A 14,620-nucleotide genomic window follows, 5' to 3' on the forward strand; every position below is an offset into this window, starting at 1 on the left:
TCGCCCCATGTCCGGAACAAAACTCAATCCAGCAAATTGGTATTCCCTTTTGTTGCTTCTTTCAGTCCACAAACAATATGTAGTTGATAATGTACTCTCCTCTGCCCCTCGTTTGCATTGTGTTTCCCATGCATTGAAAGGAATGGGATGGAGTAACATAATGATAATGTAATTTATACAATTATGTAAATTATGAAAGTTGCATAAATTCTCCACAGTGGGTAGCAAGATGAATAATGTTGTTTTGGAGTGGAAGATGAATTGCAGTGGAATGGAAACAGCGCTGCAGGAGACAACCATGGGGCAGAACAGAAAATGGTGCCTCCTTCCATACCTTGCCTCCAGTGACAGAGATGGTTCCAACAATGGCCCCCTAAATGACACCCATGTCCTTTCAGAGAGAGCGTAGCACCATCTAGAGTATGGAGAGAGAAAGGTGTGCTTGAGGAGGGGGCCAATTTGAACACCCGCCTTTTTAAGAACCTCATTGGAGCTAATTCGGACCATCAAGAACCCAGCTGTCCTCAGAATGTCCTTGGTTTAGCCCAGGCAAGCTAGAAAACGTGCGTGATTCTCCATTCATTCCTCCACTCCAATGTGCTCACTTCCAATCTTGGCTCTTCAGTCCCCTCTCATTGCAATCATTCCTCCCGTAGCAAAATCTCCTGGCTCACAAGAGAGCTGTATCCTCAGTTGGTTGCCCTGTTTTGCATAATCCCTATGCAGCTCAGAGTCGGCATACCTCTCCGAGCCTGAAGGACATCCTGGTTTTGCGTTATGATTCAGCAATTAACCTTTCCACATGAATTGCTTGATTATGATTCTTATCAGTCCTATCCGCTCCATTCTTGGATTCCCACCAGAAGACCATATCCCACTAAGGCAAAGAGTTAGGGTCAGCTTGGAACGGAGAGTTCTTGTTGTACATGAAGATGCATACTTTGTGGATCACACTAGATCGGGGTAGCCAACATGGTGCCCTCCAGATGTTGCTTGACTACAACTCTCATCAGACCCAACCAGCATGGCCAATAGTTAAAGATGGGCATGGGGGGGGGGGAAATCTGTGGGATATTTACAATGCAGTCAAACCAACAATGCATATTTGCTAGATAGGCTCAAGCTCACAGAGTTTTCCTGTAAATTTGCTAGAGTGAACACCAAGAGCCGCTGCCACTGTACCCTTGACATGGAGAGATCATAGACACATACAGTCTCCTCATCTGGCTGGGCACTCCCTCTTTCCTTTTTACCTTATTTCAGCAATGTAGAACGTATGCTAAGATTGAGCCACAGTTTAGACTCCATTTTAAACTACACTAAAGTATGTCTTTGTAACCGGATTACTATTTCATGTCTGCCTGAACAAAGCTGCTGTTATTTGTTACTCTTCAACAAGTATTAAGGTTAAGGTAAAGGTACCCCTGCCCGTTCGGGCCAGTCTTGCCAGACTCTAGGGTTGTGCGCTCATCTCACTCTATAGGCCGGGAGCCAGCGCTGTCCACAGACACTTCCGGGTCACGTGGCCAGCGTGACAAGCTGCATCTGGCGAGCCAGCGCAGCACACGGAACGCCGTTTACCTTCCCGCTGGTAAGCGGTCCCTATTTATCTACTTGCACCCGGAGGTGCTTTCGAACTGCTAGGTTGGCAGGCGCTGGGACCGAACAACAGGAGTGCACCCCGCCACGGGGATTCGAACCGCCGACCATGTGATCGTCAAGTCCTAGGCGCTGAGGTTTTACCCACAGCGCCACCCGCGTCCCACCGCCACCCGCGTCCCACAACAAGTATTATGAATGATTAAATGTTATTTTTACCTTTTACAAGTCAGTTTGTATAATTATTGTTTTACTGGGGGAAAGGGGGGAAATACCAGGAGAATCCAGTCTTCCTTGAAGCATCAACATCATTGTTTTATTATTTGTACCCTGCCCATCTGACTGGGTTGCCCCAGCCACTTTGGGTGGCTTTCAGCATATACAGTTGTACCTCTGGTTATGTACTTAATTCGTTCTGGAGGTCCGTTCTTAACCTGAAACTGTTCTTAACCTGAAGCACCACTTTAGCTAATGAGGCCTCCTGCTGCTGCCATGCTGCTGCCACGCAATTTCTGTTCTCATCCTGAAGCAAAGTTCTTAACCCGAGGTACTATTTCTGGGTTAGCAGAGTCTGTAACCTGAAGCATATGTAACCCAAGGTACCACTGTACAGAAACATATTAAAACATCAAACATTAAAAACTTCCCTTTAGATGTTTTCTAAAGGTTATATAGTTCCTTATCTCCTTGACACCTGATGAGAGGGTGTTCTACAGGGTGGGTGCCACTACCGAGAAGGCCTTCTGCCATGATGTTGAAAAATAGCTAAAGAAGCTGAAAACCAAGACCAAATAAACCAAATGAAGACAATTTAAGAGATATATATAAACCTTTTCCTCAATTTTGCTTGTCTGCACTCCTTTTAATTCACTTCTCCCTTTATTCCCCTTCTTCGAATCCTTTCTTTCCTTTTTCTTTCTTCCCTGCACTGCCCATTACTCTATTTCCTGAATTTACCCTATCTCTATTTTTAATAATTGTATCCAAGTATTCTTTTATAATTGTAAGCGTGTTCTTATATATGATTGTATCCAGGTAATTTTAAATTTTATGTAGTTCCTCCCCTTTTGCAATTGTGTCTTTACTACTTGTAAGTGTGAATTCTTACTGTGACCCTTATGCAATTGTTACATTTGGCATCTTTGCAAATGGAATCAACCCCTTTGAATGCTTGAGCTTTTATCAGCATTTGTTCAACTTCTCAATGATTGCAACTACTTTCAGGAAAATAAGAATTGGAACCCATGTATTCAAATTGCATCACTTTATTGTAACCATGAAAGTACAAATGTTATTTTTAGCCTCAAACCTAATCATTTCCACTCACCTCCCCTTCCTTCTTCCTTAAAGTGCCAGACGACCAGATCCATTTCCTTGGATCCTGGGGGAGAGGAACTCGGCTGTTAGATAAAACTCTCATCCTATTGTTATTCTAGAGAAACCGGATTAACATATCATTTGCCATCTCTCCCTGGATTTCAAAGTATTACCTTACTTATGCAGACAGGATTTGCACCCCACCTTGTATCTTGCACCCAAACCTCCTTTCTGCATGATGCTCCCAGATATCTCCCCCTTACCTTGTAAATTGATGAACCTGTGGCGAAAAAGACAACTCACAATTGTGGCTGTATAAAATTCTGAACTTACCTTTGGGCAGGTAAGTTCATACCTTTTGTCACCTTTGCATAGGGAACCCGGTTGCAACCGAATAAAGCATCTTTGCTTTTAAAACGCTTCTTGCTTCTTTCTCACCTTGGTTGGACATCATCCATTTTCTCTTTGAGGCCCTGGACCAAAATTCTAAGTGTTTTACATCAGCCTGATTCCCTGTACAGTGGTACCTCGTTTTAAGAACAGCCCTGTTCACAAACTATTCAGTATGCGAACTCCGCAAAACCAGAAGTAGTGTTCCGGTTAGTGAACTTTATCTCAGTCTACGAACGGAAGCCAAACAGTGGAAGGGCACCGGCAGTGGGAGGTGTCATTAGGGAAAGCGTGCCTTGGTTTAAGAACAACTTTGGTTTAAGAATGGGCTTCTGGAACAAATTAAGTTTCTAAACCGAGGTACCATTGAATTCCCTGTATTAAGTAATTACTTAAACTAGAAGGCTAAAACTACATGCAGTTTACCGGTATTTATTGTTGTAAGTCGCTTTCAGTTACCTTCGTTTAAGGAGTGACTAATAAGTTTAATAAATAATCATCATCTTTGGCAGCAAAAAGGAATAAAATGTTCTTAACTTATTAGATGGCTAGGCTTTAATTATGTTGTGGTTGTTCTTGCCTTTTTATGTTACTTTGAATATACTTTTTCTACGTAAAGAATACAGATACACTTTTAAAATAACTGCAATTCTTACAACATCCAGTTACCGTATTTTTCGCTCTATAGGACGCACTTTTTACCCTCCAAAAATGAAGGGAAAATGTGTGTGCGTCCTATGGAGCGAATGCAGGCTCCGCCGCGACGCGCCGGTCCTGGAAGCCGGAGGAGGAACAGAAGGGTCTCCTTCTGTTCCTTCTCCAGCTTCGCTGAAGGGCGCTGCACCTTCTCCCTCTCTGCGCTGCGCCTCTCCTGTGAAGGAGAGGCGCTGCGCAGAGAGGGAGAAGGCGCAGCGCCCCTTGAGCAACGCGCCTGTTGTGCGAAGCCGGAGGAGGAACAGAAGGGACTCCTTCTGTTCCTCCTCCCGCTTGGCAGCAACGCGCCTGTTCAGCTTCGCTGAAGGGCGCTGCGCCTTCTCCCTCTCTGCGCAGCGTCTCTCCTGTGAAGGAGAGGCGCTACGCAGAGAGAGAGAGAAGGCGCAGCACCCCTTGAGCGACGCGCCCGTCATGCGAAGCGGGAGGAGAGACAGACGGAGACCCTTCTGTTCCTTCTCCAGCTTCGCTGAAGGGCGCTGCGCCTTCTCCCTCTCTGTGCAGCGTCTCTCCTGTGAAGGAGAGGCGCTGCGCAGAGAGGGAGAAGGCGCAGCGCCCCTTGAGCGACGCGCCTGTCGTGCGAAGCCGGAGGAGGAACAGAAGGGACTCCTTCTGTTCCCCCTCCCGCTTGGCAGCGACGCGCCTGTCCAGCGAAGCCCGAGGAGGAACAGAAGGGTCTCCTTCTGTTCCTTCTCCAGCTTCGCTGAAGGGCGCTGCGCCTTCTCCCTCTCTGCGCAGCGTCTCTCCTGTGAAGGAGAGGCGCTGCGCAGAGAGGGAGAAGGCGCAGCGCCCCTTGAGCGACGCGCCTGTCGTGCGAAGCCGGAGGAGGAACAGAAGGGACTCCTTCTGTTCCCCCTCCCGCTTGGCAGCGACGCGCCTGTCCAGCGAAGCCCGAGGAGGAACAGAAGGGTCTCCTTCTGTTCCTTCTCCAGCTTCGCTGAAGGGCGCTGAGCCTTCTCCTTCTCTGCGCTGCGCCTCTCCTGTGAAGGAGAGGCGCTGCGCAGAGAGAGAAGGCGTAGCGCCCCTTGAGCGACGCGCCTGTCGTGCGAAGCCAGAGGAGGAACAGAAGGGACTCCTTCTGTTCCTCCTCCCGCATGGCAGCGACGCGCCTGTTCAGCTTTGCTAACGGGCGCTGCGCCTTCTCCCTCTCTGCGCAGCGTCTCTCCTGTGAAGGAGAGGCGCTGCGCAGAGAGAGAGAGAGAGAAGGCGCAGCGCCCCTTGAGCTACGCGCCTGATATGCGAAGCGGGAGGAGGAACAGAAGGGTCTCCTTCTTTTCCTCCTCCCGCTTGGCAGCGACGCGCCTGTCCAGCGAAGCCGGAGGAGGAACAGAAGGGTCTCCTTTTGTTCCTTCTCCAGCTTCGCTGAAGGGCGATGCGCCTTCTCCCTCTCTGCGCGGCGTCTCTCCTGTGAAGGAGAGGCGCTACGCAGAGAGAGAGAGAAGGCGCAGCGCCCCTTGAGCGACGCGCCTGTCGTGCGAAGCCGGAGGAGGAACAGAAGGGTCTCCTTTTGTTCCTTCTCCAGCTTCGCTGAAGGGCGCTGCGCCTTCTCCCTCTCTGTGCAGCACCTCTCCTGTGAGAGGCGCTGCGCAGAGGGAGAGAAGGCGCAGCACCCCTTGAGCGACGCGCCTGTCGTGCGAAGCCGGAGGAGGAACAGACAGAGACCCTTCTGTTCCTTCTCCAGCTTCGCTGAAGGGCGCTGCGCCTTCTCCCTCTCTGCGCAGCGCCTCTCCTGTGAAGGAGAGGCGCTACGCAGAGAGAGAGAGAAGGCGCTGCGCCCCTTGAGCGACGCGCCTGTCGTGCAAAGCCAGAGGAGGAACAGAAGGGTCTCCTTCTGTTCCTCCTCCCGCTTGGCAGCGACGCGCCTGTTCAGCTTTGCTAACGGGCGCTGCGCCTTCTCCCTCTCTGCGTAGCGTCTCTCCTGTGAAGGAGAGGCGCTGCGCAGAGAGAGAGAGAAAGAGAGAGCAGGCGCAGCGCCCCTTGAGCGACGCGCCTGATATGCGAAGCGGGAGGAGGAACAGAAGGGTCTCCTTCTTTTCCTCCTCCCGCTTGGCAGCGACGCGCCTGTCCAGCGAAGCCGGAGGAGGAACAGAAGGGTCTCCTTTTGTTCCTTCTCCAGCTTCGCTGAAGGGCGCTGCGCCTTCTCCCTCTCTGTGCAGCACCTCTCCTGTGAAGGAGAGGCGCTGCGCAGAGGGAGAGAAGGCGCAGCGCCCCTTCAGCGACGCGCCTGTCATGCGAAGCGGGAGGAGGAACAGACGGAGACCCTTCTGTTCCTTCTCCAGCTTCGCTGAAGGGCGCTGCGCCTTCTCCCTCTCTGCGCAGCGCCTCTCCTGTGAAGGAGAGGCGCTACGCAGAGAGAGAGAGAAGGCGCAGCACCCCTTGAGCGACGCGCCCGTCATGCGAAGCGGGAGGAGAGACAGACGGAGACCCTTCTGTTCCTTCTCCAGCTTCGCTGAAGGGCGCTGCGCCTTCTCCCTCTCTGCGCAGCGCCTCTCCTGTGAAGGAGGGGCGCTGCACACAGAGAGAGAAGGCGCAGTGCCCCTTCAGCGACGCGTCTGTCCTGGCTTCTGCTTTAGCCCTGCGCAGCCTCTTTGGGCAGGGGGAGCCTTCATCCCGCTGCCCTGAAGAGGCTTGGCACGGTTACCCAGAAGCCAGAACAGCCACACTGTATCCCAGAAGCCAGTTCCCTCTTGCTGTTCTGGCTTCTGGGGTTCAGAATAATTTTTTCTTGTTTTCCGCCTCCCAGAACTAGGTGCGCCCTATGGTCCGGTGCGCCCTATGGTGCGAAAAATACGGTAAACCCCAGTGATGGCTTGTTCAATTTGCAAATTATGAGTTTAACACAATTTGCCTGCTGGATAGGGGGTAGGTGGAGAGGAAGAAAATCTGGGGTTTGATTTGTGGTATATCAAGCTTCCGAATCCAATGTTACTAGGTATACTGCCCCAATAATGCTAATTAATGCTGGTTTGTTTTCCCGAAAATCTCATTAACTCACTGGAGCGGACATATTAATTAGCAACTACATCCTGCTTCTTAAAAACAACAACAACGCACAAAACCAAATCCATAAACATTCCCTAAAAGAGTCAATTATATCATTAACATAATGGCTCTCAAAAGAGTCTAAATACAAACCCAGCAAACGAACTAATCCCCTAACAAGCCCGGGACAGATCCTGAAACAAACTTAATAAAGAAATTATATAGGCAGTGAGTAGAGATCAGTGTTCATATACCTGGTTGCTAAAGGGCAGAGATTTGGCTCTTCCTGCAGCTGGTTGAATTATCCAACTGAGGAGCTCAATGAAATCACAGGGTCAGGGAAGCAATGCCAGAGAGAGACTCTAGAATAGGCATAGGCAAACTCCGGCCCTCCATATGTTTGGGACTACAATTCCCATCATCCCTAGCTAACAGGACCAGTGGCCAGGGAATTGTAGTCCCAAACATCTGGAGGGCCGGAGTTTGCCTCTGCCTGCTCTAGAAAGTTGAGAGGTCATGATGGGGCAGGGCATTGCAGGACTCATAAGAACCATAGGAGAATATAGGAACAGAAGATGATCTTGGATGCTGAATCAGGCCAGTGGTCCATCTAGTCCAGCATCCTATTCTCACATTGGCCACCCAGTCCATAAGCAGGACTTGAGGCTGTCCCTTGAGTCCGCTAGATGACATCGCAAGGGATCGTTGCCTTAGGAGAGCAAGAAAAATTCTCAGGGATGACTCACACCCTGGCCATCACCTCTTTAATCTTCTACCCTCGGGCAGGAGATATAGAAGTATAATCAGCCGTACCAATAGGCTAAAAAATAGCTTCTATCCGTGGGCTGTTAGGCTGTTGAACAAAAAATAATATAGCGAAATTGACTTGCGAGGTGGTGTGTTGTTCGATAAGAGATTGAGTGTTGGGGGGGGGAGGCTCATTTAATTTCATTGTACACAGGTTGTACAATGACAATAGAGGTATTATTATTATTATTATTATTATTATTATTATTATTATTATTACAGCATTCTCCCCACTTGTGACTCTCAGCAATTGGGATGGGGGGGACAATTCACTAACCACTTTCTCTGCCCTGTGCACCATTTTATGCACTTCTATCACATCAGATCTTACTCACCTTTTCTCTAAACTAAAAAGCCCCAAATGCTGCTACCATTCCTCGTAGGGGAGTCTTTCCCTCCTTTGATAAACATTTGAGTCACCCTTTTCTGAGCCTTTTCCAACTCTGCAATATCCTTTGGGAAATGAGTTGACCGGAACCGTACACGATACTCTTAACGGAGGCTTTCTTCAAGGTCAAGGGGTTCTTCAATATGTCTGACTTAGTGGAAAGACAAGAAACTAAAACTGACATTCAGCTATCCCGAATTGTCAGGAAAGGTTTCATCCTGCAAAAGTCAGAAAGGATGAGAGAAAAGCCAAAAGAGTTGTGGGTAAGCCAAACGTAATCGACAGCAAAGATGATCTTGTTAGAAAGACGCTTTTAAGCGTTGCTATAGAAACAGCAGCATGCATCAACGGCCGAATGATCAAATGGAATTTACCAGTTTTACTGTGGAGAAATCATTGCCTCTTTATTCAGAGTGCTGGTTGTTGCCAAGGTTGATTGCTTGGGTTTAGCAAGAGCTGCATCAAGATGTGTCAGCTCATGAAAATTGGTTTCCTCTTCATCAACAACTTAACTATTCCAAGGTTGGTGTAAGGGTTTTTTGTTTTTTGTTTTGCAAATGGAGTAGCATCTATGATCAACTGGTGTTTTATCACAGTCTGGCTGACGGAATGGCTGTCAGACTTAAATGAGTCTGCCGCCCCCCCCCCAAAAAAACCCTGTAGCATTAGACCATGGATCAGCAACCTTTTTCAGCCATGGGCCGGTCCACCGTCCCTCAGACCATGTGGTGGGCTGGACTACATTGGGGGGAGCGGGAGCCCCACAAATAACCCAGAGATGCATTTTAAATAAAAGGACACATTCTACTCATGTAAAAACATGCTGATTTCCGGACCATCCGCAGGCTGGATTGAGAAGGTGATTGGGCCGCATCCGGCCCCCGGGCCTTAGGTTGCCTACTCCTGCTTTAGACTAACCAAAAATATTAAACCAGCTAGTGACCATTGACCATAAGCTGCCAGAAGGAAGATCTAAAGACAATTCAGTGGTGTTTCTCTGTGGCTGCATTAAGTGTGGAGGGGGGGAGCACAAAGCAGAGCCCAGTTAATTCTGAAAGCCTTCAGATCTCCTTTTCCACATCTTTCAAAAGCCTTAATAAAATAGCTATCGAATGCCAAGGTACTCTACAGCTCATTATTTCGACAAGAAATACATGGCCGGTACAGATTTCTGGCAATATTCTTGAGCAAGTCTCCCAGATGTGTAAAATCCACTCCCGATTCTTTATTACCACCTTCATCTTGGCCGAATTGTCAAGAGCTTAGTTCTGAAGACACTGCAATGGTTTTATTACAAAATCTAACTGTCTTTTATTACTATTATTAAATTTATATCCTACCTCCAAGGAGCTCAAATTGGTGTACATAGTTTTCTCCCCACCATTATATTATCCATTTAATACCCACAATAACCCTGTTAGGTAGGTTAAGCTGAGAGTCTGTAACTGGCCCAAGCTTCAGGGTTGTGTAGGGACTAGAACCCTGCTCTCCTCAGGTCTTAGTGCAGAACTCTAACTCCTACACCAACTGGCTCTCCTTTTCATCATTCCATCAGCAGGCCTTCTCTGTTGTGGACTCCAGACTCCGGAACACCCTTTCTCAGAAGTCCAGTGGTGGAAACCCTGATGATTTCCCAACCATGAGCTCCTTCTTTCAACAAACCTTCTAAGTGAGAATTTTGATTCCTATCAGTACGTATCTGAATTTGTTCCAAATTGTTTCATACATGCAGTTCTTTTTACGCAAAACTAAGCCAGGGCGCTTGATGGACCTGGGTATGGTTAGTTTGGAAAAGAGGAAACTGAGAGAGGTTGTTGTTTGGTCGTTTAGTCATGTCTGACTCTTCGTGACCCCATGAACCAGAGCACACCAGGCACTCTTGTCTTCCACTGCCTCCTGCAGTTTGGTCAAACTCATGTTCGTAGCTTTGAGAACACTGTCCAGCCATCTCGTCCTCTGTCGTCCCCTTCTCCTTGTGCCCTCAATCTTTCCCAACATCAGGGTCTTTTCTAGAGAGTCTTCTCTTCTCATGAGGTGGCCAGAGTATTGGAGCCTCAGCTTCACGATTTGTCCTTCCAGTGAGCACTCAGGGCTGATTACCTTAAGAATGGATAGGTTTGATCTTCTTGCAGTCCATGGGACTCTCAAGAGTCTCCTCCAGCGCCATAATTCAAAAGAGGAGATATGATAGCCATTTACAAATATCTTAAAGGCTGTCACATGGAAGAGGGAACAAGTTTGTTTTCTCCTGCTCTGGAGAGTAGGACACAAACCAATGGCTTCAGGTAACAAGAAAAGAGATTCCGACTAAACTTTCTGACAGTAAGAGCTACTCAAAGGTGGAACAGTCTGCCAACAGAGGTTGTGGACTCTCCTTCTTTGGAGGTTTTTAAGCAGAGATTTGATGGCCATCTGTCGTGGAGATTCCTGCATTGCAGGGGGTTGGACTAGATGACCCTTGGGTCCCTTCCAACTCTAAGATTCTAAGATTCCAATTAATTTAATTCTGAAATGCCAACAGATCCAACAATGTTAGTGAAAAAGGAGAATTTTCAGAGGTGAACGCTGGACACATTAACATTGTATGGTGTCAGCCTGGAGAGCCTTTCTCAACCTTGCGTCTGCATATGTTGTTGGGCTACAACTCTAATCATTCCTGACAACTGGTCTCACTAGCTAGGGATCATGGGAGTTGTAGTCCAAGAACAGCTGGAGACCCAAGTTTGGGAAACACTGACCTAGAGGATAGTACCAGCATTGCTTCACTTCAGCAAATGAAGGCCTTCTGAGCACCCCCTCCTCAAAGCTCTAGAATGGTCACCTTGGAAACAGCATCATTTTTTATCAGGGCAACTGATGGAGGCAGAAGTCAAGATGCTTTAAAAAAAATTTTAAAATTCGCTAATTACTGTAACAAATATATGGTCTTCTTAGTGATTAACTGCATCTTGCCAGGACACAGAACAAACTTGCTTCAAGTGTTGTTTGATGCTTCCATTACTATATACTGTGGTTTCTATTGTAGTGTGAAATTGCTTTGATATGCTTCATGGAAAGATGCTTCACAAATGAAATAAATAATGATGCTCCTGTCCTCACAGGCTTTTGCAGTAAAGTAGTAATCATTTTTGTTTGGTTTTTGTCCCAACACTGTTGTTCTGTTGCTTGTTTTTATTAATTTGGATTGTTTTTCATAATCATAACTATGATGCCTGTGTTTTCCCTCCACTGCCAGAGGCAGTAAATGCCTCTGTCTACCAGCTGCTAGGAATACTGTTGCACTCAGGTCCTGCTTGTGAGCTCCTCATAAGCATCTGGTTGACCACTGTGAGAACAGGGTGCTGGACTAGATGGGCCCCCGTTGACATGATCTCCTCTTTCGCTTCCCCATCAGTTGCTCCAGAAGAAAAAGGAGTTGGGGAGGTAAAATTCTTACCCATCATTTATTTAGCCTCTTTGCCACAGAGTCTTCTGATGTACTTCAAAGAACACATAGGACTCCCAGGTCAGTGCTCTGCATACGTTACCATCCCTTAGATCAGTCCTCGGCAACTGAACACCAGTCACATGGGAATGAAGAATGGTGGGAGAGGGACAATGAACACAAGTTCTGCATATTGGCTTCCAATAGGCACTTGGCTGGCTACTCTGAGGACAGAATGCTGGACTAGATGGTCCATTGGCCTGATTCAGCTGCAGGGCTCTTCTTAGGTTGTGTGTGTGTGTGTGTGTGTGTGTGTGTGTGTGTTTGTATTTTAGTTATTGTTGGAAACCACCCTGGGATGTGATGATGGGTTGCCTGTAAATGATATATTTTATATACAGTGGTACCTCAGGTTAAGAACTTAATTTGTTCTGGAGGTCTGTTCTTAACCCGAAACTGTTCTTAACCTGAAGCACCACATTAGCTAATGGGGCCTCCTGTTGCTGCTGCGCGATTTCTGATCTCATCCTGAAGCAAAGTTCTTAACCTGAGGTACTATTTCTGCGTTAGCGGAGTCTGTAACCTGAAGCGTCTGTAACCTGAAACGTCTGTAACCTGAGGCACCACTGTAAATGATTTGCATTGGGGACGGGGGGGTTAATGTTATCACACAGCCCCCGGTGGAGGATTTGTAGTGCTGCATCGCAATCTCATATTTGGATGAAGTCAGGTTTGCTTGGTCAGGGTGTGCGACGGGGAGCAAAGGAGAAGGCGGGTTTGTAAATGGCAGTTCCAAACAACAGCAGGGGTTTGAATAAAGCCGGATGGAAGGACACAGAGGAGCTGTGGGGGGTGGAGATTTGGGTGAGGTTTAAAGGGAGGGGGGTAGGCAGGGTTGGTGAGCAATAGGAACAGAGACAGCAGCCCCTCGTATCTCCTTATCTGATCGATAGTTACTTGTGTGTGCGGGTTTCAAATTTTGCTGAATTTCACATTCATGCACATTTCATTTCAGTTCTAGGGCACGAAAACAATGCAAGCCATGCAAACCAGACGCCATCCCATTGTGGTCCCCTTTTATAAGCTCATGTCTAGACTTACATGTTTAGGTTTTGTTTCATTCTAGCTTTGTCCCCCTGTGGTCCTGATAACAAGCTTCACTGCTTTCTATATAGGTGTGCCTCCTTGTCGCAGAATTGCAGAGTTGTTCTTTCTCTTTCACTTAATCTACTGGTGCAATATTGAGGGGAAATGATAAAATGCTGAAATTCCAGGAGTAGCGATGCACATAAATAACTGCGCACCCTGAAGCGCTTGGAATCTTTACCAGGAAAAAAGGAGTCTGTTAACAAAAGATTATGGCACGAGACAATGGAAGGGACTTCTGAATATTCAGAAGCAAGTTTTAAATTAGTAATTACTAAAGCACAGCAGTGTGAAATATGCAGCACCAACCCCCTAGCAAAGGCTCTCTGGAACAGAGTCATGCATTAGCCTCTTTCCTGACAGAGAGGGGTGGGTGCCAGGGCAGACCCCCCCTGGAAGAAAGCTCCATCAGGTAGGGGCTTCCGCTAACTTGGCAAGCTGTTCCCCACCTGCGCTACCCATTTAAAGGACTATGACATCACCGTAACCAGTCACAGCTTTCCCCCAAAGAATTCTGGGAACTATAGTTTGCTAAGGATGCTGCGAGTTGCTATGAGACCCCTCCTAGAGCTACAGTTCCGATAATAATAATAATAATAATAATAATAATAATAATAATAATAATAATAATAATAATATATTATTTATACCCCGCCCATCTGGCTGAGTTTTCCCAGCCACTCTGGGCGGCTTCCAGTTGAGTGTTAAAAACAATACAGCATTAAATATTAAAAACTTCCCTAAACAGGGCTGCCTTCAGATGTCTTTTAAAGATAAGATAGCTACTTATTTCCTTCACATCTGAAGAGCACTTTAACCATCAATCCCTCTTCCCAGGAAACTTGTGAGAATTGTAGTTCTGTGAGGGGGAATCAGGGGCTCCTTACAACTCCCAGCACCCTTAACAAACTACAGTTCCTGGGATTCTTTGTCGGAAGTGATATGATACAGCTTGAAATGTATAGTGCAGAAGGGGCCTCAGAGACAGGTGGCATCACAAGGACAAAAGTACTGGAAGGCCTCAGATGATGGCCTACACAAGCCTTCCCTGACCGAGTGCCTTCAAGATAAGCCAAAATTTCCATCAGCCCCAGGACACTATGGCCACATGGTCTACTCTTGGCACATCTGTGTGGGTTTTGTATTCCAAACATCTGAAGGGCTCCAGGTTGACAAAGGCTGACCTAAGCAATCAGATGCTTCTATTTGGGAAATGTGTAATTACTAGGGATTTTAAAAGAGCACTAATTGTACTTATTTCTCTGGGTGATGATTCACAGGTAGATATTGTTGAATGTCAAGCTTATCTATCGTGGATCATTAGAACTAAGGATCTACCCTGCAATTACTCCGCATTATTTATTTTTTAAGAGAAAAAATACAACAAAGTTTCATAACTGCATTAATCTCCCAGCAGGCGACTCGGCAACTAAGCCTTCAATGGCATTTCAGCATTTAACTGCCGTTGCCTTCAGATCTCGCACTGAAAATGCAAGCGCTTCCACAGCAGCCCGGCTGGATGTTTCTATGGCATGGACCAGGACGACACAAAGGGATCGATACTTGCAAAGATGCTATTACAAGGTCTTTTAGAGCCTGTGAAAAGATCCAGAGCTCAGACAGTTCTGATCGGTTCTTTTTTCAGCCGGGCCTATTGATATTAGTAGCTCACTGCCAACATTCAAACGATTCTGTGATTAACCATCTTTTGTCCAAAGATCAATCTCTCTTTGACACCCCCCCCAACCCATCTCTCCTGCAAGCAGCACATTCCGCTTCTCGATAATGCCTTGTTTACAAATATTTATCAAGCCTCATGCCTGAATTCAGCCTCGAAGAAAGATGGGAAGGCATGC

Source organism: Podarcis tiliguerta, assembly GCF_965153285.1.
Source record: "Podarcis tiliguerta genome assembly, chromosome: 14".
NCBI classification, from domain to species: domain Eukaryota; kingdom Metazoa; phylum Chordata; class Lepidosauria; order Squamata; family Lacertidae; genus Podarcis; species Podarcis tiliguerta.